Source organism: Schistocerca serialis, chromosome 9 (assembly GCF_023864345.2).
Source record: "Schistocerca serialis cubense isolate TAMUIC-IGC-003099 chromosome 9, iqSchSeri2.2, whole genome shotgun sequence".
Taxonomy (NCBI): domain Eukaryota; kingdom Metazoa; phylum Arthropoda; class Insecta; order Orthoptera; family Acrididae; genus Schistocerca; species Schistocerca serialis.
In genome coordinates, this window is record NC_064646.1 from 208,774,668 (window position 1) to 208,797,861 (window position 23,194).

At 44.8% G+C, this 23,194-nt stretch overlaps 2 non-coding genes across 2 annotated transcripts; both read left to right on the forward strand.

Annotated features, from left to right (window-relative positions):
* Positions 1–2,691: 2,691 nt before the first annotated feature.
* Positions 2,692–2,766, forward strand: Trnal-caa (transfer RNA leucine (anticodon CAA)). Its single transcript has one exon. It is a non-coding gene; the product is annotated as a tRNA-Leu (tRNA).
* A 1,430-nt stretch (positions 2,767–4,196) lies between these two features.
* On the forward strand, positions 4,197–4,271 carry Trnal-caa (transfer RNA leucine (anticodon CAA)). The gene has a single exon. It is a non-coding gene; the product is annotated as a tRNA-Leu (tRNA).
* The last annotated feature ends 18,923 nt before the right edge of the window (positions 4,272–23,194 follow it).

The window sequence follows — 23,194 nt, forward strand, 5'->3', positions numbered from 1 at the left end:
CTTGTTTTGGTAATTATTATTTCGTATCTTTTTCTCTTTTTTTGTTCAGTTCTTATATCTAAGCCATTTACATGTAAATTTCATTAAATGTGCCTATTAACTTGTACCTACCTCTCCTACTACTATATTACTAACAGACCGAAACGAAAAAACATCATTCTTTGACCTGCAGGAGACCCAGTTCTATAGTAACACTTATTTTGATTCTTAGGACACCCAGTCATTTTATGAAAACTTCATGTCATTTTGTTCCTAATTACATATTGCGCACATAAATCCAGATTTCATTAAAATATAAAATATGAATTACTGATTTCTGACAAAAGATTGAAAAACATTACAAATTAATGATGTTTTTAATTTTATGTTTTTTATATGCCACGGAAATGTACACCCCCCCATTTAGAAGCGTGCCTCCGATGACATATGAGTATTCTACCAGAGCGACATGCCATCTATATTAGAATATTACACATTAAAAACGCTCATGAAACTTAAAGATCGATTTCTCGAGAATTTTTGAGAGTTTCATCTAACTGCACTGGGATATCTGCATTTCAGTTCTGAACTTCTTGTACTTTCCTTTTTGAGTCACCAGTCTTCTGAGTGGTTTCTTGTGGACCACCACGAATTCCTCTCGTGTGCCAACCTCTTCATCTAAAAAGAAGCACCTTCAACGTATGTCTTCAGTTATTGCTGTGTGTATTCCAATTACTGTCGTCCTCTACAGTTTTTGCCCTCTACAGCTCCCTCTAGTACCATGGAAGTCTTTCCCTCGTCCTATCATTCCCTCCCTTCTCCCAGTCAATGTTTCCCACATATAGTTCCCCTCTCCGATTCTGATCTGAACCTCCTCATTCCTTATCATTTCACGTAATTTTCAACATTAGAGTCTAGCAGCACATCTCAGATGCTTAGATTCACTTCATTTCTGGTTTTTCCACAGTCCATGTCTCACTACCGCACAACGCAGTGCTCCAAGTTTCATATCAGCGCACACTCCGCTGCAGAGTGAAAATCTCATTCTGGAAACATCCCCCAGGCTGTGGCTAAGCCATGTCTCCGCAATATCCTTTCTTTCAGGAGTGCTAGTTCTGCATGGTTCGCAGGAGAGCTTCTGTAAAGTTTGGAAGGTAGGAGACGAGGTACTGGCAGAAGTAAAGCTGTGGGTACCGGGCGTGAGTCGTGCTTCGGTAGCTCAGTTGGTAGAGCACTTGCCTGCGAAAGGCAAAGGTCCCGAATACGAGTCTCGGTCGGGCACACAGTTTTAATCTGCCAGGAAGTTTCATATCAGCGCACACTCCGCTGCAGAGTGAAAATCTCATTCTGGAAACATCCCCCAGGCTGTGGCTAAGCCATGTCTCCGCAATATCCTTTCTTTCAGGAGTGCTAGTTCTGCATGGTTCGCAGGAGAGCTTCTGTAAAGTTTGGAAGGTAGGAGACGAGGTACTGGCAGAAGTAAAGCTGTGGGTACCGGGCGTGAGTCGTGCTTCTGTAGCTCAGTTGGTAGAGCACTTGCCCGCGAAAGGCAAAGGTCCCGAGTTCGAGTCTCGGTTGGGCACACAGTTTTAATCTGCCAGGAAGTTTCATATCAGCGCACACTCCGCTGCAGAGTGAAAATCTCATTCTGGAAACATCCCCCAGGCTATGGCTAAGCCATGTCTCCGCAATATCCTTTCTTTCAGGAGGGCTAGTTCTGCATGGTTCGCAGGAGAGCTTCTGTAAAGTTTGGAAGGTAGGAGACGAGGTACTGGCAGAAGTAAAGCTGTGGGTACCGGGCGTGAGTCGTGCTTCGGTAGCTCAGTTGGTAGAGCACTTGCCCGCGAAAGGCAAAGGTCCCGAGTTCGAGTCTCGGTCGGGCACACAGTTTCAATCTGCCAGGAAGTTTCATATCAGCGCACACTCCGCTGCAGAGTGAAAATCTCATTCTGGAAACATCCCCCAGGCTGTGGCTAAGCCATGTCTCCGCAATATCCTTTCTTTCAGGAGTGCTAGTTCTGCATGGTTTGCAGGAGAGCTTCTGTAAAGTTTGGAAGGTAGGAGACGAGGTACTGGCAGAAGTAAAGCTGTGGGTACCGGGCGTGAGTCGTGCTTCGGTAGCTCAGTTGGTAGAGCACTTGCCCGCGAAAGGCAAAGGTCCCGAGTTCGAGTCTCGGTCGGGCACACAGTTTTAATCTGCCAGGAAGTTTCATATCAGCGCACACTCCGCTGCAGAGTGAAAATCTCATTCTGGAAACATCCCCCAGGCTGTGGCTAAGCCATGTCTCCGCAATATCCTTTCTTTCAGGAGTGCTAGTTCTGCATGGTTCGCAGGAGAGCTTCTGTAAAGTTTGGAAGGTAGGAGACGAGGTACTGGCAGAAGTAAAGCTGTGGGTACCGGGCGTGAGTCGTGCTTCGGTAGCTCAGTTGGTAGAGCACTTGCCTGCGAAAGGCAAAGGTCCCGAGTTCGAGTCTCGATCGGGCACACAGTTTTAATCTGCCAGGAAGTTTCATATCAGCGCACACTCCGCTGCAGAGTGAAAATATCATTCTGGAAACATCCCCCAGGCTGTGGCTAAGCCATGTCTCCGCAATATCCTTTCTTTCAGGAGTGCTAGTTCTGCATGGTTCGCAGGAGAGCTTCTGTAAAGTTTGGAAGGTAGGAGACGAGGTACTGGCAGAAGTAAAGCTGTGGGTACCGGGCGTGAGTCGTGCTTCGGTAGCTCAGTTGGTAGAGCACTTGCCCGCAAAAGGCAAAGGTCCCGAGTTCGAGTCTCGGTCGGGCACACAGTTTTGATCTGCCAGGAAGTTTCATATCAGCTCACACTCCGCTGCAGAGTGAAAATCTCATTCTGGAAACATCCCCCAGGCTGTGGCTAAGCCATGTCTCCGCAATATCCTTTCTTTCAGGAGTGCTAGTTCTGCATGGTTCGCAGGAGAGCTTCTGTAAAGTTTGGAAGGTAGGAGACGAGGTACTGGCAGAAGTAAAGCTGTGGGTACCGGGCGTGAGTCGTGCTTCGGTAGCTCAGTTGGTAGAGCACTTGCCCGCGAAAGGCAAAGGTCCCGAGTTCGAGTCTCGGTCGGGCACACAGTTTTAATCTGCCAGGAAGTTTCATATCAGCGCACACTCCACTGCAGAGTGAAAATCTCATTCTGGAAACATCCCCCAGGCTGTGGCTAAGCCATGTCTCCGCAATATCCTTTCTTTCAGGAGTGCTAGTTCTGCATGGTTCGCAGGAGAGCTTCTGTAAAGTTTGGAAGGTAGGAGACGAGGTACTGGCAGAAGTAAAGCTGTGGGTACCGGGCGTGAGTCGTGCTTCGGTAGCTCAGTTGGTAGAGCACTTGCCCGCGAAAGGCAAAGGTCCCGAGTTCGAGTCTCGGTCGGGCACACAGTTTTAATCTGCCAGGAAGTTTCATATCAGCGCACACTCCGCTGCAGAGTGAAAATCTCATTCTGGAAACATCCCCCAGGCTGTGGCTAAGCCATGTCTCCGCAATATCCTTTCTTTCAGGAGTGCTAGTTCTGCATGGTTTGCAGGAGAGCTTCTGTAAAGTTTGGAAGGTAGGAGACGAGGTACTGGCAGAAGTAAAGCTGTGGGTACCGGGCGTGAGTCGTGCTTCGGTAGCTCAGTTGGTAGAGCACTTGCCCACGAAAGGCAAAGGTCCCGAGTTCGAGTCTCGGTCGGGCACACAGTTTTAATCTGCCAGGAAGTTTCATATCAGCGCACACTCCGCTGCAGAGTGAAAATCTCATTCTGGAAACATCCCCCAGGCTGTGGCTAAGCCATGTCTCCGCAATATCCTTTCTTTCAGGAGTGCTAGTTCTGCATGGTTCGCAGGAGAGCTTCTGTAAAGTTTGGAAGGTAGGAGACGAGGTACTGGCAGAAGTAAAGCTGTGGGTACCGGGCGTGAGTCGTGCTTCGGTAGCTCAGTTGGTAGAGCACTTGCCCGCGAAAGGCAAAGGTCCCGAGTTCGAGTCTCGATCGGGCACACAGTTTTAATCTGCCAGGAAGTTTCATATCAGCGCACACTCCGCTGCAGAGTGAAAATATCATTCTGGAAACATCCCCCAGGCTGTGGCTAAGCCATGTCTCCGCAATATCCTTTCTTTCAGGAGTGCTAGTTCTGCATGGTTCGCAGGAGAGCTTCTGTAAAGTTTGGAAGGTAGGAGACGAGGTACTGGCAGAAGTAAAGCTGTGGGTACCGGGCGTGAGTCGTGCTTCGGTAGCTCAGTTGGTAGAGCACTTGCCCGCAAAAGGCAAAGGTCCCGAGTTCGAGTCTCGGTCGGGCACACAGTTTTGATCTGCCAGGAAGTTTCATATCAGCTCACACTCCGCTGCAGAGTGAAAATCTCATTCTGGAAACATCCCCCAGGCTGTGGCTAAGCCATGTCTCCGCAATATCCTTTCTTTCAGGAGTGCTAGTTCTGCATGGTTCGCAGGAGAGCTTCTGTAAAGTTTGGAAGGTAGGAGACGAGGTACTGGCAGAAGTAAAGCTGTGGGTACCGGGCGTGAGTCGTGCTTCGGTAGCTCAGTTGGTAGAGAACTTGCCCGCGAAAGGCAAAGGTCCCGAGTTCGAGTCTCGGTCGGGCACACAGTTTTAATCTGCCAGGAAGTTTCATATCAGCGCACACTCCACTGCAGAGTGAAAATCTCATTCTGGAAACATCCCCCAGGCTGTGGCTAAGCCATGTCTCCGCAATATCCTTTCTTTCAGGAGTGCTAGTTCTGCATGGTTCGCAGGAGAGCTTCTGTAAAGTTTGGAAGGTAGGAGACGAGGTACTGGCAGAAGTAAAGCTGTGGGTACCGGGCGTGAGTCGTGCTTCGGTAGCTCAGTTGGTAGAGCACTTGCCCGCGAAAGGCAAAGGTCCCGAGTTCGAGTCTCGGTCGGGCACACAGTTTTAATCTGCCAGGAAGTTTCATATCAGCGCACACTCCGCTGCAGAGTGAAAATCTCACTCTGGAAACATCCCCCAGGCTGTGGCTAAGCCATGTCTCCGCAATATCCTTTCTCTCAGGAGTGCTAGTTCTGCATGGTTCGCAGGAGAGCTTCTGTAAAGTTTGGAAGGTAGGAGACGAGGTACTGGCAGAAGTAAAGCTGTGGGTACCGGGCGTGAGTCGTGCTTCGGTAGCTCAGTTGGTAGAGCACTTGCCCGCGAAAGGCAAAGGTCCCGAGTTCGAGTCTCTGTCGGGCACACAGTTTTAATCTGCCAGGAAGTTTCATATCAGCGCACACTCCGCTGCAGAGTGAAAATCTCATTCTGGAAACATCCCCCAGGCTGTGGCTAAGCCATGTCTCCGCAATATCCTTTCTTTCAGGAGTGCTAGTTCTGCATGGTTCGCAGGAGAGCTTCTGTAAAGTTTGGAAGGTAGGAGACGAGGTACTGGCAGAAGTAAAGCTGTGGGTACCGGGCGTGAGTCGTGCTTCGGTAGCTCAGTTGGTAGAGCACTTGCCCGCGAAAGGCAAAGGTCCCGACTTCGAGTCTCGGTCGGGCACACAGTTTTGATCTGCCAGGAAGTTTCATATCAGCTCACACTCCGCTGCAGAGTGAAAATCTCATTCTGGAAACATCCCCCAGGCTGTGGCTAAGTCATGTCTCCGCAATATCCTTTCTTTCAGGAGTGCTAGTTCTGCATGGTTCGCAGGAGAGTTTCTGTAAAGTTTGGAAGGTAGGAGACGAGGTACTGGCAGAAGTAAAGCTGTGGGTACCGGGCGTGAGTCGTGCTTCGGTAGCTCAGTTGGTAGAGCACTTGCCCGCGAAAGGCAAAGGTCCCGAGTTCGAGTCTCGGTCGGGCACACAGTTTTAATCTGCCAGGAAGTTTCATATCAGCGCACACTCCGCTGCAGAGTGAAAATCTCATTCTGGAAACATCCCCCAGGCTGTGGCTAAGCCATGTCTCCGCAATATCCTTTCTTTCAGGTGTGCTAGTTCTGCATGGTTCGCAGGAGAGCTTCTGTAAAGTTTGGAAGGTAGGAGACGAGGTACTGGCAGAAGTAAAGCTGTGGGTACCGGGCGTGAGTCGTGCTTCGGTAGCTCAGTTGGTAGAGCACTTGCCCGCGAAAGGCAAAGGCCCCGAGTTCGAGTCTCTGTCGGGCACACAGTTTTAATCTGCCAGGAAGTTTCATATCAGCGCACACTCCGCTGCAGAGTGAAAATCTCATTCTGGAAACACACAACAAAGTTAAGGCTGTGAAGACACTTGGCACAGACGTGGTTCAAACCGATCGTTACTTGGCATTGCCTTTACCTATATTGAGCGACATGCTGCACACGTTGCTTGGCTGATGTGCGGCCCTCTTGCTGTGAAATGAACTGGTTTATGGGTCTCAACAGACCTGAGTCCAGAGTTTGATTTAACAAGGTCAGATTCTACCTTGGCAAAACTCAAAAGTTGTTTCTGGCCGGTACAGGTGTGGGTGTCTAACATTCAATTGTGTGACTTCTGAAATTGACGTTGGCAGATGGAAGGTTGGTCCTATTATGTTACACGCAGTTCCATTGATTAAAATTCCGCTCCCCTCGAGCTCTATACATTTCGCTTCTGCAAATACACCCTGCTCAAAACAATTAGATAATACTACTAAATTTTCGTAGGTGGAGAAGATCCTGTGCATCCCGACCCGTTGCAAGCACAATTTTGGGCTGCACGATGTCCCTTGGACCGTCCATTTCTTTCCTCCTGGCTAAAAATAACTGCATCGTGCATATGTCCAGACTGGTGTTGATCACCCTTCCCTGTATGAGCTCCGCAATTCCTCCCTTCTCATCTCTGTGTACCTGCTGTTAACTGCCGAGATCAGCAACACCTCCTCAGTTTTTTACTTCTACCAGCTTGCTCAACGCTCCTCTTTTCAGTAACCTGAGGGCAGTGATCACCATCACCCAACCTCCTTCTTAAAAAACACTACTGTTCCCAGCTGTCTCACAATACTCGAAAACACATACAAAATATGAGAATACAATGCCTAATTAATCCACACAAACGCAATGATACATAACAAGAAAACAAAAAACTATAAATACTGTATTACTTTCTGGATCGCAAAGCATCATGCTGTGCTCTATCTTCCTGGTTTTCCCTGCGTTTAACGCCTCTCTCCACTCTCTCTTGCTTCCTCTTTCCTTTCTTGTGACATGCCTGGAATCACACCTGGACAACCCTTAAATGGCCGCAACCGCCCAATGTGTACTATCGTTGTTATAGTTGCCAGATGAAGCTTAACATTGACGGGGGATATTGTTTCAACAACATGGTACGGCCCTTGACACCTCGTGACGTACTTCTTCGTTTTCCCTTTTGGCATATAGGGGCTGGATAGCATTACCCATTGGCCTACTGTGTACTGCGGTAAACTTCCTTTCCACTTCACTGCGTCTTCCAGCCTTTCAAAGCCTTTGTATTCGCCTTTTGTACCCGTGTCCAAACATCCTGAATTGTCCTCGCAAATTGATGTACAGATTCAACGGTCCTTCCTTTCTGCAGCTTCACTAAATAAAACTGTGCCGGCATTTTTCGCCCATATGCTACCTCATACGGAGACAGACCTGTATTGGTACGGATTTTTGCACTGTACAATTTGCTTCAAATACTCGCCCCACTGGTGGTGATGAGAATCCACATAAAAATGCAGCATCTTCCCGATTGTTCTGTGTACCTATTCTGTCCTTCCGTTCGCCTGTGTATGCAACGCGCTTATACATTCAACAGTTTACACTGTTTCTTCATTAAATCCGATATGAAGTTGGTCCTTTAGTAATTATTGTCTCTGGTACACCAAACATTAAAATGCAGTTGTTTATTAAGGCTTGTGCGACCATTGCTGCCTGTTGTTTAGGCATAGCCACAGTCTTCACATATCTCGAAAAATGGTCTATTATTGTCAGAACGAATCTGTTCCCCGATGGTGTTAGACTAAAAGGCCCTAAGACATCAATTCCCAACACAGAAAGTGGACATGTCGCTTCCGGCAATCGTTGTATCTGTATCCGTTTCTGACACAAATCTGCTCTCTTCGCACATGATATACAATTCTAGACATACTGATCCACATCTACTTTCCAACCACTCCACCAATACCTCTCCGCCGCTCTCCTATTTGTCGCTCTACTCCCACCATGAGCAGATAACACGGGATCATGTGCTTCTTTTAAAACCTCATCTCTCAGCTTGGTCCTAACGACATTTACCTGCACAGAAGACCGTCGTACATATTAAATTGTGGCTGTGCCCGCTACAATTTACAATCGTTGTCAGCGTCCTGTAATTCTTTCCATACAGCTACGTCATAACTTATGACATCTTTTCTTGCCACCTTTGTGCTCAGTGCATCCGCATTACCTTGCTTCTTCCCAGGCTTGTGCACCACCTCGTAGTCGAATTCAGTAAGCCTCACTGCTCACCTCGTGAGTCTAGTGGACGGATCCTTCAACCCCAACAACCACTTTAACGCAGCATGATCTGTCACTACCAGAAATCCTCTCCCATATAAATAACATTTAAGACATCTGATTCCATAGACTACACTTAGCATCTCCCTCTCTGTTGTTGAGTAAGTCCACCCTGCGGCATCAACTGCCTAGACGCATAGACTACGGGATGTTCTTTCCCACCAATTTCCTGAATGAAGACACACAGTAACGCTTGATTCGATCGATCGCAAGCTAGAATAAACTACTTTTCAAAATCTGGAAACACAAGAACCGGACTTCATGTTAACACTTCCTTCAATTTGTCAAACGCTTTCTGACAGTCTTCTGTCTACTGAAATTTCTCACCCTTCCGTAACAATGGCGTCAATGGCTGTGATAAATCTGCAAAACCCTTCACGAACTTTCGATAGAAATTGCAAATTCTGACGAATGGTTGCACTTCCTTAAGTGTTTTCGGTTCCCGAAAATCCCTTACAGCCTGTAGCAATCTCGTTACCTTTTCCATTTCGTCCTTACTGGCGATGTGACCCCAATATTTCACTTCTTCCAACGCAAAATGACACTTCTCCAGTCTCAACGTGAAACTAGCTACTCTTAACCTCATAAAGACTTTCCTTAATCGCTGTCTATGCTGCTCCATACTACTTGAAAACATTATAATGTCCTCGAAGTAGACAAGACAATGCCGTGGTTTCAGACCTTTAACACACCGTCTAGCAACCTCTGAAACGTTGCCGGAACGTTTTTCAAGCCGAATGGCATTCTGATGTACTGGTAATGGCCTCCAGGAGAAGAGAAATCAGTTTTTGGACGATCCTCAGGAGCCACCTCTAACTGATGATAACCATTTGTCAAATCCATCGTAGAAAAGTACTGGCAGTGTCTTAAGTGATCCAACGTCTCTGATGTGTTTGGAATGGGGTATGCTTCCGTTACTGTCTTATTATTTAGGTATCAGTAGTCACAAGAGAAACTGTATGTCTTAGTTAAATCCATAGATTTTTAGCCACATCGATAATGCCCGCTCCCCATCAATTATTACTGTGCTCTATAATACCGTCGGCAAGGTGCTGATCAATGAAATCCTCCACAATCGGCTGCAAATACCTCGGTATTCTGCATGGTTTACGGTAAACAGGTGCTTAGTTCCCTGTTGGTATCGTATGTTGAAATACTGGAGTAGCTGGAAACGGCCCTTTCGGAAAAAAAAGAAAAAAACCCAAATAATTCATTTCCCACAACAATTCTTCCATATGTTGTTTTTCTCCTCCTGTCAAATCCTTTACTTCGTTACGCAATGCAGTTCTATCGGCAGTTAGTGGTTCATCACTGCGCCTACCTCTGAAACACCAGTCTTCGTCATCGGGCACACCCAAATTTGCTACTAAAACTCCTTTTCTCCAATTCGTGTCTACAGCGCTAAAATTATCTACGTTCACAGGGACTACTCGCCCGTCGTTTCCCTCTTGTACTACCTTTCAAAAATCAACCTAATGGATCCAAAACTTCATTATCATCCAATGGTCAATAACACATACCGTACCCACAGGTAGATTTGACTCTACAATTACGCAAAGTGACTTTCTGGTGCCACTAGACACACACTCATGCGAATTAAGCCTTAATACTAATGTACACGGTTGAATTTGTTTGTTCGTTCCTTTGAAAGCCCCTCGCAACAGCTCTGTATTGACAACAGTTTCCCATAGCTGAAATAACATTCCACCATTGCACAGTTCGTTGTCCAAGGTCAATTTTGACATGATGTTGATTCAAGAAATCTACTCCTAGGATCGTTTAGTAGCCGTCGATTACAAATGGTACTATCTCCAAGCATGCGTCAAATCGGACTTTCCCTATGCGAAAGTCAACTGTCACTGACCCCAAAGGTGTGACCTCCCTATCCCCTACTCCACACAACCTATAACGTGGTAGGTCTAACTTCTTTCGTCCCATTAAACTCTTAGTACCCCCTAACACTTGTGCCCCTGTGTACAACAAAACCTTAAACTTTTTAGTTCCTACCACTGAATATTCCACCTCTGCATACGTATTTGTAGCATTGAAATTAAACGGGAGCTCCCTTAGGTGGGTTTCAGGCCCCTCTGTCGTTTAATGATTGTCTACCTCTAATTCCACTACTCCATCCTCCACTCTGCTGATTTCCAACCCTTCCTCTATTCCTCAGTGACTGGGTACATTGCCTCTGCACTTGTCCCATACGACCACACTCATAGCATTTTATACCTGCTGTAAACACTGTTTGTCTATCATGTACCCCCGATGCCACATCTATTTCTTCACATTGGATTGTCTGCTGAATGGCCGAATAAAAATCTTTTGGGGCCCCTTCATGCGCCATATGCATCGGTAATCCCTCAAAAATACATCATGTGCCCTTTTCTTCGCCTCCTTCAACAGAACACTATTTGCTTCATCGCTCTGACCCAACTCGTAAGTATACTCATTAATTTCTCATGTTCTGTCCGCCAACTTCTCTTCCGTCTCCCCCCGTCTCTCCGTCATTGTACTCAACTTCTTCCTAAAGTACTGAGCGCTATTCTGTTTCTTGTACCTCTGTAAAAGCCGCTCCTTCAACTGCCCTGCCTTCCTTAAGGCCTGAGAACACCTTACATATGTCTTCGTTTCACTCGTTAATCTGATTTTGGCTACATGCAACAACTGTTCATCAGACCAACCATTCATCACAGCTGAAGTTTCCAAGTCCACCACAAACGAACGCACATCCTCAGATGCCTTGTCAGAAAGTGGAACGTTCAAACTCACAGCAGCTGGATCAATCTCTTGCTGCGTCACAGTAGGCAACAACGACTGATCAGATACGGTTTCCCGCTCACTTCTAGATGTTAATTCACTTCTCAACTGCGTATTGTCTTCTGTTAATTGTTCTACCATTTCCAACAAAATCCATACCGTTTCTGGTTCCGACACACCTTGCGCTCTTGATTCCGCCGTTGTGTTGCTTTCGTTACCAGTTAGTCCTATTTCAACCTATAAAATCCCACAGAAACAAAACATTTAACTGAAGAAGTAAACTGACTTCCTGCAGCTCAGTATCTCATCTTACGTTTAGGATGAGATAAATAAAACATCATTCTCAACCCAATACAAAAGTAATTAAATGCCATGAAAGAAAGATAAATCTTACTGCCCCAAACGCACTAACACTTACTCTGACAATGCAAAGAAAGAAAACGTCCAACACTCAAAAAAAAAAAAAAAAAAAAGGGTCAACACTCACCACATTTTGTGACTGTACAGCAGGCAGCTGGCTCGAACGTCGTACTGTCCAGACGACGCCCGCTATTCTGACACCAAATGTAGTTGTCACTGCCAAATGTAGATGTTCTCGTACGGTGGAGGAATGTAGGACATGGGTTGAAACTGTCAGGATGCGCCATATTAAAACCCGGCCATGATCTGCAAGTGTTTCATTGTTCCCAGCTACAGTGCCACGTTCCTGTCTGTCTACGTCACAAGGTCCTGCAATGTTGAGGACGCCACTTTGCTGTCTGCAAAACAGCTTGGTGCAGAAGTGCTACCTCATCGACCCATGCAACATACTGCGGCGTGCCAACCGTGTACAGCCGCGTAGTTTTGACGACGTCAGGATGCGCTGACAGCCGACTCAGTGGCCTTTGACCCCGTAGCCTCAGCGCCACTCCCTGGGAACCTCAGGGTAGCCCGCTGCAAGCTTCTTCGCCGTCGTTTTTAAGAACACAGCGACAAGAAATGCCTGTGATCTGATAGCCAAATCTCCAGCACTCACTTTGGGTTGCCACCGGCGTGTGCTGGGAACCAACAAGACTGCCCGCCGCTCTCTGGCTACAGACCCAGTGTCAGCCTCAGAGGGTCGAACCAGCGACCCACCGTAACTGGAATGCTTGCACCCCACCTGCTGCTGCGTGTAGCCGGTGGTGTGACACGCTCCACCGTCCAGGAGAGCTGCCACAGTTGAATTCCCCTCATTAAAAAACCGACACCAATATATACTCAGCTGTGTGCCTCTGTTTTGCTAACGCACTGCTCCGAGTCACGTACACATAACACCTAGGTTGGGCAAGTGGGCCCCTTCTGCCTGTAACTTGCGCCGTGCAAACTGTTGCGTTTACTCTTTTCAGCAGTTCGATGGCTCTGTGTACTCCATTCTACTTCGCAGCCACTGGTCAGTGTAACTTACTGTCAACAGGATTGCAACTGGCTGGAAATTGTGCTCTCAGAAATATTGCACTGAGTCGAACTTACCTATCTTAAACGGTGGTGCAACTACAAATTGGACTAATTAATTACTGTAAATTCAGCAACTACCATTAATATCACAATAGAAACTGCTCCGTTTGGAGTAGTGCCATAAGTGGTATGGGTAGATCCTGGTGAATGGCATATTCTGCTCGTCCATGAACTGCTCAGGGGACCATCATTGAGAAGTATGACAGCTTCATGAGGAGAGACTCATTATTCTAGTGATTTGGAGAGGCACGACAATGCTACTTCTGGCCTCATCAAATGTGGAGACAATGGATACGATTCTAATCACAGACTGTGACGAACAGAACTCTAAAGGCACAGTAGTACGTCACAGACATCCTACTCCTTAGTATGCTACTTCCCACGTGACAATATTGTAGCGCCATTTTTTCAGCAAGACAATGATCGTCCACAACAGCCCATATCCCTATCAACTATCTGTGCTATGGGCAGAAAGGCTCCCAGATCTGTGCCCAATCGACCATTTGTGGAATCAGCTCAACCATTAACTCTAATGCGCGCCAGTATCTAGGGTATCAAGGACCAGTTATGTTCTGTACTTCCTGCCAAAAATATTTATCTCCCAGAATGGAATGAGGAAATGAAATAGAAGTTAACAGTTTGCGAGGGTAGTAGATACTGTACCACTCAGTACAAAATTGCTGAAATTAAAAAAAAAACTTGGCAGTTTCAGTTGAGAAGGTGTCATAAAGACACAGCCATCCACATACCCGTATCTACACACACTCAACCCCCCCCCCCCCCCCCCCCGCCCTGGCACACACACACACACACACACACACACACACACACACACACACAGACACACACACACACACACACACACACACACACACACACACACATACACATAGAGAGAGAGAGAGAGAGAATCACAACACCAAAAATCATTAATTTAGAGCAATGAAATTTTGGGAATACTTTGTCTTGGTAATGGAGTAACAAATATAAGTAAATAACATTGCAAGATGACAGGTTAATGCAACCACTGAAATTCCGAAATGCTGGTACATTAATAACCTTGATTGAATGCAAGCATGCATATGTGGAAGCATTGGGCTATACAAATGCAAGATTTCAGTTTTAGGAATTGAGTATCATGACTGTCGGCCGGCCGAAGTGGCCGTGCGGCTAAAGGCGCTGCTGTCTGGAACCGCAAGACCGCTACGGTCGCAGGTTCGAATCCTGCCTCGGGCATGGATGTTTGTGATGTCCTTAGGTTAGTTAGGTTTAACTGGTTCTAAGTTCAAGGGGACTAATGACCTCAGCAGTTAAGTCCCATAGTGCTCAGAGCCATTTGAACCATTTGAACCATCATGACTGTCGCACTTACTCGGTCGATGGTTGATGTTGTTTGTGGATGAAACTGACGTTATCGTCTGATGATGTCCCATATGTGCTTGACTGGAGACAGATCTGGTGATCGAGCAGGCCAATGCAACATGTCGACACTCTCCAGGGCATGTTGGATTAGAGGAGCGATATGTGGGCGAGCATTGTCTTGATGTAAAACACGCTCTGGAATGCTGTTCATGAATCGCAGCACAACAGATCGAATCACTAGACTGACATACAGACTTCCAGTTAGGGTGCGCAGGATAACCAAATTACACTCCAGACCATAACGCCAGTTGTATGTCTAGTGTGTCTAGCATGCAGACAGTTTGGTTGCTGGCCCTCAACAGGTCCCCTTCTAACCAACACGCTGCCATTATTGGCACCTAAGCAGAACCACATTTCATCAGAAACACAACAGACCTTCACACTGCCCTCCAAAGAGCTCTCGCTTGACACCACTGGTTGCAAATGGCCGTGGCAAAACAGGTCAATTGGGAGTTTGTTACTCGCATTTCTGGAATTTGTACATACTTCTGATGTATCAAACACTAAGCGATAATTTTGAATCGCTTATTATTCGAACGCAGTGTTTGGTCAGACTAGCTCTGTCGTTGGAAGATGTGTTTGTTTTGTCATTGCTGCTTGGCAGCAAGGAGCACGGGTGCTCGGTTGTTTGAATAGTAGTGAGACAGACACTGAGCAGAGAACTTGTGTCAATGTACACACATCAAAAATGTTTTGCATCACCTCGGGACAGAGAGTTCCGGAAACTGTACTGAAAATTTGATTAGAGATCAACATAAACATCATTTCCGTCCCGTTTGTTGCTCATGGAAACCACACATTGCAAGATGTACCACCATACAGCGAGACCTTCAGAGGTGGTGGTCCTGATTGCTGTACACACCTTTACCTCTATTACCCAGCAGCACGTATTCTTGCATTTATGCATGCGTGTATTCGTCGTGGCATGCTATCCACAAGATCAACAAGGCACAGTTGGTCCAGATTGTCCCACTCCCCAACGGCGATTCGGCGTAGATTCCTAATAGTGGTTGGTGGGTCACATCGTCCATAAACAACCCTTTTCAATCCATCCCAGGCATGTTCGATTGGGTCCACCTCTGGAGAACATACTGGTCACTCTAGTCGGGCAATGTCATTATCCTCAACGAAATTATTCACAAGATGTGCACGACGGGGGCGCGAATTGTAGTCCAAGAAAAGGATTGTCACGCCAATATGCTACCTTTATGGTTGCACTATCTGTCGGAGGATGGCATTCACTTTTCGTACAGCCGTTACGGCGCCTTGCATGACCACCAGCGGCTTACGTACGCCCCACATAATGTCATCCAAAGACAGCACGGAGACTCCATCCTTGCTGCACTCGCTGGATAGCGTGTCTATGGTGTTTAGCCTGGCCGGGTAGCCACCATACACGTCTCCGACGATTGTCTGGTTGAAGGCATATACGACACTCATTGGTGAAGATGATGCCAATCCTGAGCGGTCCATTCAGCATGTTGTTGGGCCCATTTGTACCGCGATGCACCGTGTCTTGGTTGCAAAGATGGACCTCTCCATCAGTAGTGAACTTGCGCATCATGTAGCCTATTGCGCACAGATGAGTCATAACACGACGTCCTGTGGCTGTACGAAAAGCATTATACAACATGGTAGCTTTGCTGTCAGGGTTCCTCCGAGCCATAATCCGTAGGTAGTGATCATCCACTGCAGTAGTAGCCCTTGGGCGGCCTGAGCGAGGCATGTCATCTACAGTTCACGTCTCCTCCATCTCCGGAGACCATTGCTTTGGTTCACTCCGAGACACCTGGACACTTCCCTTGTTGAGAGCTCTTCCTGGCACAAAGTAACAATGCAGACACGATCAAACCGCGGTATTGATCATCTAGGCATGGTTGAACTACAGGCATCACGAGCCGTGTACCTCCTTCCTTGTGGAATGACTGGAACTGATGGGCTGTCGGACCCTCTCCATCTAATAGTGGCTGTTCATGTGTGGTTGTTTACATTTTTGGGCGGGTTTAGTGACATCTCTGAACAGTCAATGGGACTGTGTCTGTGGTACAATATACACAGTCAAGGTCTATCTTCAGGAGTTCTGGGAACCAGGGTGATAAAAAACTTTTTTTGATGTGTGTGGATGGAAAGTTAAGTGTATCTGTGTTTAAGTAAAATCATTTGTGTTTGAATAGTGTGAAACGGAGGAGCAAAATTTGATTAGTGATTTAGTGTGAAATGAGATGTAATTAGATTAGAAAAGAGCATGAAGGGGAATGAAGGTAATATTTTCATTTATTTACACTGCACTCGTGAGTAGTGGGAATCATTATTGAGTGAGACATCCATATCAGGGAAATTCACTTGTTTCATTGATGATTGAGTAATTTTTACTGTTTATTAATGATTTGTCTAACATTTTTGAGAGCAAGGGTTTGGTATCAATTTTGACATTTGTCAGTGTCAGTGAGTGTTGCAACATGAATTTCATACAAGTAATAATACATGAGACAGATTAAAAACAATTTACTAGCGGAATATTTCATTTAAGAGCTTTGTCCACATCCTTGATCCAAGTTATAAAGGAATGCCTCACTCAGTGATGTGTATAAAATAGTTTCTTGTTGTGTGGAGCATTGCAGTAAGTTCTCAGCAATTGTACTTAGAAATTTGCAGCTGACACCAGCGAGCAGCAAGCACCGAGTTTCCAAGCAATTACATTAACAGGTAAGATATTTTCATTTCAGGGTCAATTTGTTACGACAATTATCAATGCCCAAGGACCATTTCATGAACAGCATTATTAGGCAGATCATTAACACACAGGAACCCTTTGTTTATTAAAGATATTCATAGTAAAGTTCAGGATTTAATCAGTGTGAACATTTCATAGAAAAGTTACAAAACAGAGCCAGTATGTTGTATTCTCGTAAGCAGAAGTATTTTGGTTTCTCTCGCAGTTAGAAATGCACAGTCACACAAAGCTGAACGGCAGTGAAGTTACACTAACCAGAACGAATTGCAAATCTCAAACAAACGAAAACTATTTTTGAAGGAAATTTTCAGTTGGTGACGGCTCCTTTCGGTTCAGGTTTAGGGGAATCCTTTGTGAATTTCATAGTCAGAGATGTACACTGCTCTCTGTAAGACTTCGTTCGTGGTTATGTTTTCGGCTGGACATATAAATTAATCGTTTGTGTTTTCTTTTCCATACAGGCCAACTTTCTTAATTTTGACTTTCTTTTTCTTGTGAATGTTATTACTTATTGCGATGCCGCGTAAGACGACAAACAATAGTTCTCGTACCAGTATTCATTAGCCAACAGCTATGTCCAATTGAACAGAAAATAACACCGCAATTTCTGACTAATTACTGCATCCAATTTTAGAAATTGAGAGAAACTCGGCAATTCTAGGGGTAGATCCTTCCCTCGCAGACACGTTCCGATCAATATGGAAATGTCATCGAATTCGGATAGGAATGAGTTTGCAAGTCTAAGTATTCCTTCCGTCAATGATGGACCTACTTCAGCTTTACAAGTTTTAAGAGTCCAGACAGCCGAAACCACGACAACACAGACATTGGAAAGGCTAGTGAGACCGGACATAGAAAATGAGAATATTGATGAACAGTTCTGTCATCACACATTGATTAACGGCAATTCTTTATGGGCCAATGATCTTAAGATTATGCTTCAGATTTTACTCGCAGAAAACAACAAAACCATAACAAAAAGCTAGCTAGTCACGTATCAAGTCATACTAACCACAAATTACCGTGAGACACTAGAGAGTCGACTAAGAAACCACATTACCACAAAATTGAATTTCTGACCATTTAGAAGCGCTTCCTGAACATCTGAAACAACTGCAGACTTTATTTTCGCAACGAGTTGTTGAAGTACATAATCAGTTAAAACATATTAAACAGACAATGCACAGAGAGAAAGATTTTCTTCTTAAGAAAATAAATGAAGTAGTTCCCAGTGCTGCAGTAGCAAGACTACATCACAAAACACTCAAGCATTCGGAACAGATCAGTCATTTGGAATCGGAAATTAATAAAGTGGACACTGACACTATGACACAACCGAAATCTCTTACAGCACAAATAGAAGACGTTTCGCAGAAGGTCGGGCAATTAGAGCTTAACACGGACTCAAATTCAACAGACACACCTCCCACACCATTAACGCAAACAAAAGCGTTGCTTCCATTACGGCATTTTCAACACGACCATCAAGCAGTGAACAACATAAAAGCACAGAAGATTAAAAAGTAATCTTCGCAAGATTGCAAAAATTGTGTCATATGAATAAAACCGTTGTGAATCTTCAAATACTTTTCGTGGGCAGTCAGATGGATTTACATATGAGCAAAACGTAGGCAGAATGAAAAGAATCAGGGGCTTATTGGTCGGAAGCGACACAGCGAGGCGTCAAAGACCAGTTAATCAGCCTACCCAATTTTCAGGTTACGCAATTTTTTCAGTACAGGGTGCAATAGAACCGTCAGTTGTCATTCAACTTCTTATCTCAAAACTTCCTCCTTCATTAGGTGTTTCATTACTCGCAGACCAACAGAAAGACAGTGCATTTCGCGATCTACTTCAATTACTTGAAACTCACCTGCAAAGCTATTCTTTCGTTAACAAAAATTTCTTTCAGAGTAACAGAGGTCACAATGGCAATGGGAATCAAGGTCATAACAGGTCATTTAGTAACAGACACAACAGACGATACGGCAACAGTCAGAGGTATCGGAGTAATTATTACAGGCGAAAAAATTTTACTGGACAGCCTCAGTACAATCAGCAACAAAGCCAAAATGTTGCTGGGAACTACCAACACTTCCAGCAGCAAGATAATAGCAGGCACAGTTCGTTTCAGAAAAGATTACGGATCACAGCAGAATTACAAAAACAACAATCAGGGAAACAATTAAGTTCATCGATATATGAGTAACATCGCAATCGCCACGTAGCATACGCCAGATGGTACGGCAACAGACAACGAAACCACAATTAGAATTACAGACCCAGTGACCGCAATGCCAACAGGCCAACTGATAGTTACGGACAGCAACAATATTGTGTATTAAATGAACCCGATAGTCGCTTCTATCCTGCTGACAGACAGCGACCAGAAGCTCAGCTTACTGTAGATGTAAACAATAAAACATTATATGCACACCATATGATAGCAGTAGCAGAACGTATTATCACATTGTAAGACATAATAGACACCTTACTGCAGGAAAAAAAGAAAACAGCTACAAATGAATGTGTACCATCCGATTACCAATATACAAATTGACGCACTTCATTTCACCACTTGACTCTGGATCTCCAGTTACAGTGATTAGTGATGCAGCATTTAATAATGTGAGTAATTCTTGCCCTTCATTCCCATTACAAGAGACTTAAGCCAGAGCTGCAGTTTCTGGAAAAGGAATAGACGTAAGACTACAGACACACTTGAAATCCGCTTTTCATGGCCACATATCTTATGCAGTTTTTAGGATCGTCCCACTTTTAACAACTGAAATTATGCTAGATGTGGATTTATTGACAGAACATAGAGCGATTTTGAACTTCGAAGACTCTGATATTATATTTCAGCTGAGTGATTCAGTGGAGGAAAACGAAATTAACGGATCAGAGATGTTTTCGTACACAAAGAATATTTGATGGTATACTGCGGTTTTCACTGAAACGTTTTTTACTATCGTCATTGCAGATGAAGAACCTAATTTCGACATTCCAGCGGCTACATTTCTCCCATATCTTACTGTAGCATCGCAGAAAGAACATCCAGCTTGTGTAAGCCCTATTAGACGACCTCGTTAAAACTCAGTGACGTGTTGACAATGGCGTCGTTTTCACCTTAAGGACATCCTTCACTAACATTAAGTCATCCAGTCTAATCACAATTATTATTTAACGCAAGCCTGAGTGGCATCTTCATGCTGGCGCTACTAGTGCCACTCTTAACGCTATTGGGACGAAGTTTGAACAGCTATCATCTTTCAGTTGTAGAAATAAGCCCGCCAACTTCTGTTTATGCCTAACAACACCTTCATGTTGTTGCGGCTTATATATATATATATATATATATATATATATATATATATATATATATATATATATATATATATATGCCGCAACAACATGAAGGCGTATGTGTGTGTGTGTATGTGTGTGTGTGATCAAAAGAATCCGGACAGCGGGCTGAGAATGATTTGTAAGTTCGTGGTACCCTCAATCGGTAATACAGGAATTCAGAATGGTGTTAGCCCACCCGCAGCCTTGATGACAGCTTCCACTCTCGCATGCATATGTTCAATCAGGTGCTGGAAGGTTTCTTGAGGAATGGCAGCCCATTCTTCACGGAGTGCTGCTCTGAGCAAAGGTATCGATTTCGGTCGGTGAGGTCTGGCACGAAGTCGGCGTTCCAAAACATCCCAAAGGTAGTCTATAGGATTCAGATCAGGACTCTGCGCGGGCCAGTCCATTACAGGGATGTTATTGTCGTGTAACCACTCCTCCACAGGCGTGCATTATGAACAGGTGCTCGATCGTGTTGAAAGATGCAATTGCCACCCCGAAATGCTCTTTAACAGTGAGAAAGAAGGAGGTGCTTAGAACATCAATGTAGGTCTGTGCTGTGATAGTGCCATGCAAAACAACAATGGGTGCAAGTCCCCTCCATGAAAAACACGACCACACCATAACACCACCGCCTCCGAATTTTACTGTTGGCACTACACACGGTGGCAGATGACGTTCACCGGGCATTCGCCATAACCACACCCTGCAATCGGATCGCCACATTGTGTGCCGTGATTCGTCACTCCACACAACGTTTTTCCACTGTTCGATCGTCCAATGCTTACGCTCCTTACACCAAGCGAGGCGTCGTGTAGCATGTAACGGCGTGATTTCTGACTTATGAGCAGTCGCTGGACCATGAAATCCAAGTTTTCTTACGTCCCACCTAACTGTCATGTTACTTGCAGTGGATTCCGATGCAGTTTGGAATTCTTGTGTGATAGTCTGGATAGATGTCTGCCAATTACACATTACGACCGTCTTCAACTTTCAGTGAACTCTGGCAGTCAACAGACGAGGTCGGCCTGTACGCTTTTGTGCTGTGCATGTCCCTTCACGTTTCCATTTCACTATCACGACAGAAACAGTGGACCTAGGGATTTTTTGGAGTGTGGAAATCTCGCTTATAGACGTATGACACAAGTGCCACCCAATCACCTGAACACGTTCGAAGTCCGATAGTTCTGCGGAGCGCCTCACTCTGCTTTCTCATAATGTCTAATGAATACTGAGGTCGCCGATACGGAGTACCTGGCGGTAGGTGGCAGTACAGTGCACCTAATACGAAAAACGTATGTTTCTGGGGGTGTCCTAACACATTTGCTCACATAGTGTGTATATATTCTAGTAGAAAAATGGAAACACACACTCACACGGAGGAATAGCAGATACTGCCACAGCCATAAAAACAAAAGAAATTTGTACTTTGCAGCATCAACCAAACAACACTAGGTGTAAGTCAGTCTGAAGAACATGGAAACAAAAAATATCCGTGTCATTAAAGTGAAGTGCACTAAAATGAAACACCTGTGGGTAGATGATAAATAGTAATGAAGTAGGATACAAAAAAAGAGTAATAGTGTCGATTTAAAACTGCTTACAACAGAAATTTGAAACTTGAGAATTGCTTACAGTCTTGGCAAAAAGATCTGCAAGAAAAACCTCATTGATAAAGTTACTACACAAGATACTTCAAAAATAAAGCCAAAGGCGTGGTCTAAATGACTCTTCTTTCAGTCACAAAAGACGTTACATATATTATATTACCCGTTAAATTGCGACTGCAGTAGAGGTAACTACCAACTAAAATATAACATCAAAGAACTTCACTCCTGGTGTGATTCTCCAAAGTTATATAAATCAGGATGAATAAAGCCTTACGTTAATGACTGACTTCATAGAAAACCCATGTTCAGATCCCCTGCAGGGGACAGTTCATGTGTCTTACGGATCTAGGTAATCCAAGGTGAATATTGACCTCGATCCATAGTCCCGTAATGCTGTAGCTCAGTACAAGTTGCAGTGACCATTGTTGGTCTTAATGGAGAAACATTGTGTTAACCGCAAACGACAGTATTGACTTAAGTACGCAGGAATGTAAAAGAAGTTAAATTAAATAAGTATTCCCTCAGTGTGAGATGTCAGCAGAAGGGATGAACAGTTGTTGAGGAGGAACATTGAACACTAGGAGATACCTTGACTAACCCTCAAATATTCGAGAGGACCCTCGTACCGTACCAACACTCATGCAACAGCGTTAACTCTAAAGGCTGGTCTTCCTGAAAATAGTAGAGTTATGTCAAAATGAGATGGTTGTAAGAGGATAAAATAGTACCAGATTTTTATGGGTTTATAACCAGAGGGTGGGAATAATTTGAAAGGCCTTAGCCTCAGCAAACCTTAGCTTTACAGACAGAGAAACTGTACCAATATCCTCTAAGAGAGGAAAAGCTTAGCAAATCGTAATTTCTATACTGGTGTTGTGAATTTTAATACCGTAATGAACGAGGATGACCCCGGAGGTTTCATTTCCTCTTGTAGACTTTTTGTTTGGTATGTAGCTGTGGCTGAGCTGGGGCCTCTGTCTTCTCTGCTCTCAAGACTCTGAATTAATACATTTCCCTTACCCCAGGTCGAAAACACAGCTCAAGGCATTTTCTGCCCTATGTTCATCTTTTCGTAGGTTCATACCTACACCTTTTAAATGGTACCATGATATTACGTTTACTAAAGTAAAATGCCGCGTAGGTGCGGAAATGCGATAGCACAAAAGATAAACGATGTTTTAGTTAACTGTGATGTTTTACACCATACACACAAGCCCGAAAATTTTTGCCTAGTGACTGATACGTTAATTTCCAGCTTAGAAGCCTGTCTATTTCAATTAAGTGAAAAATATGGCACGCAAATTATTCTTGTTATTAGTGTCGCTCGCTGTATATTGTTTGTGCACGTGCCTACCCTGTTACAGAGTTGGAACCTCCAGCAATAGTGGTGCACTTGGAAAAGTTCAGTAATTGTAT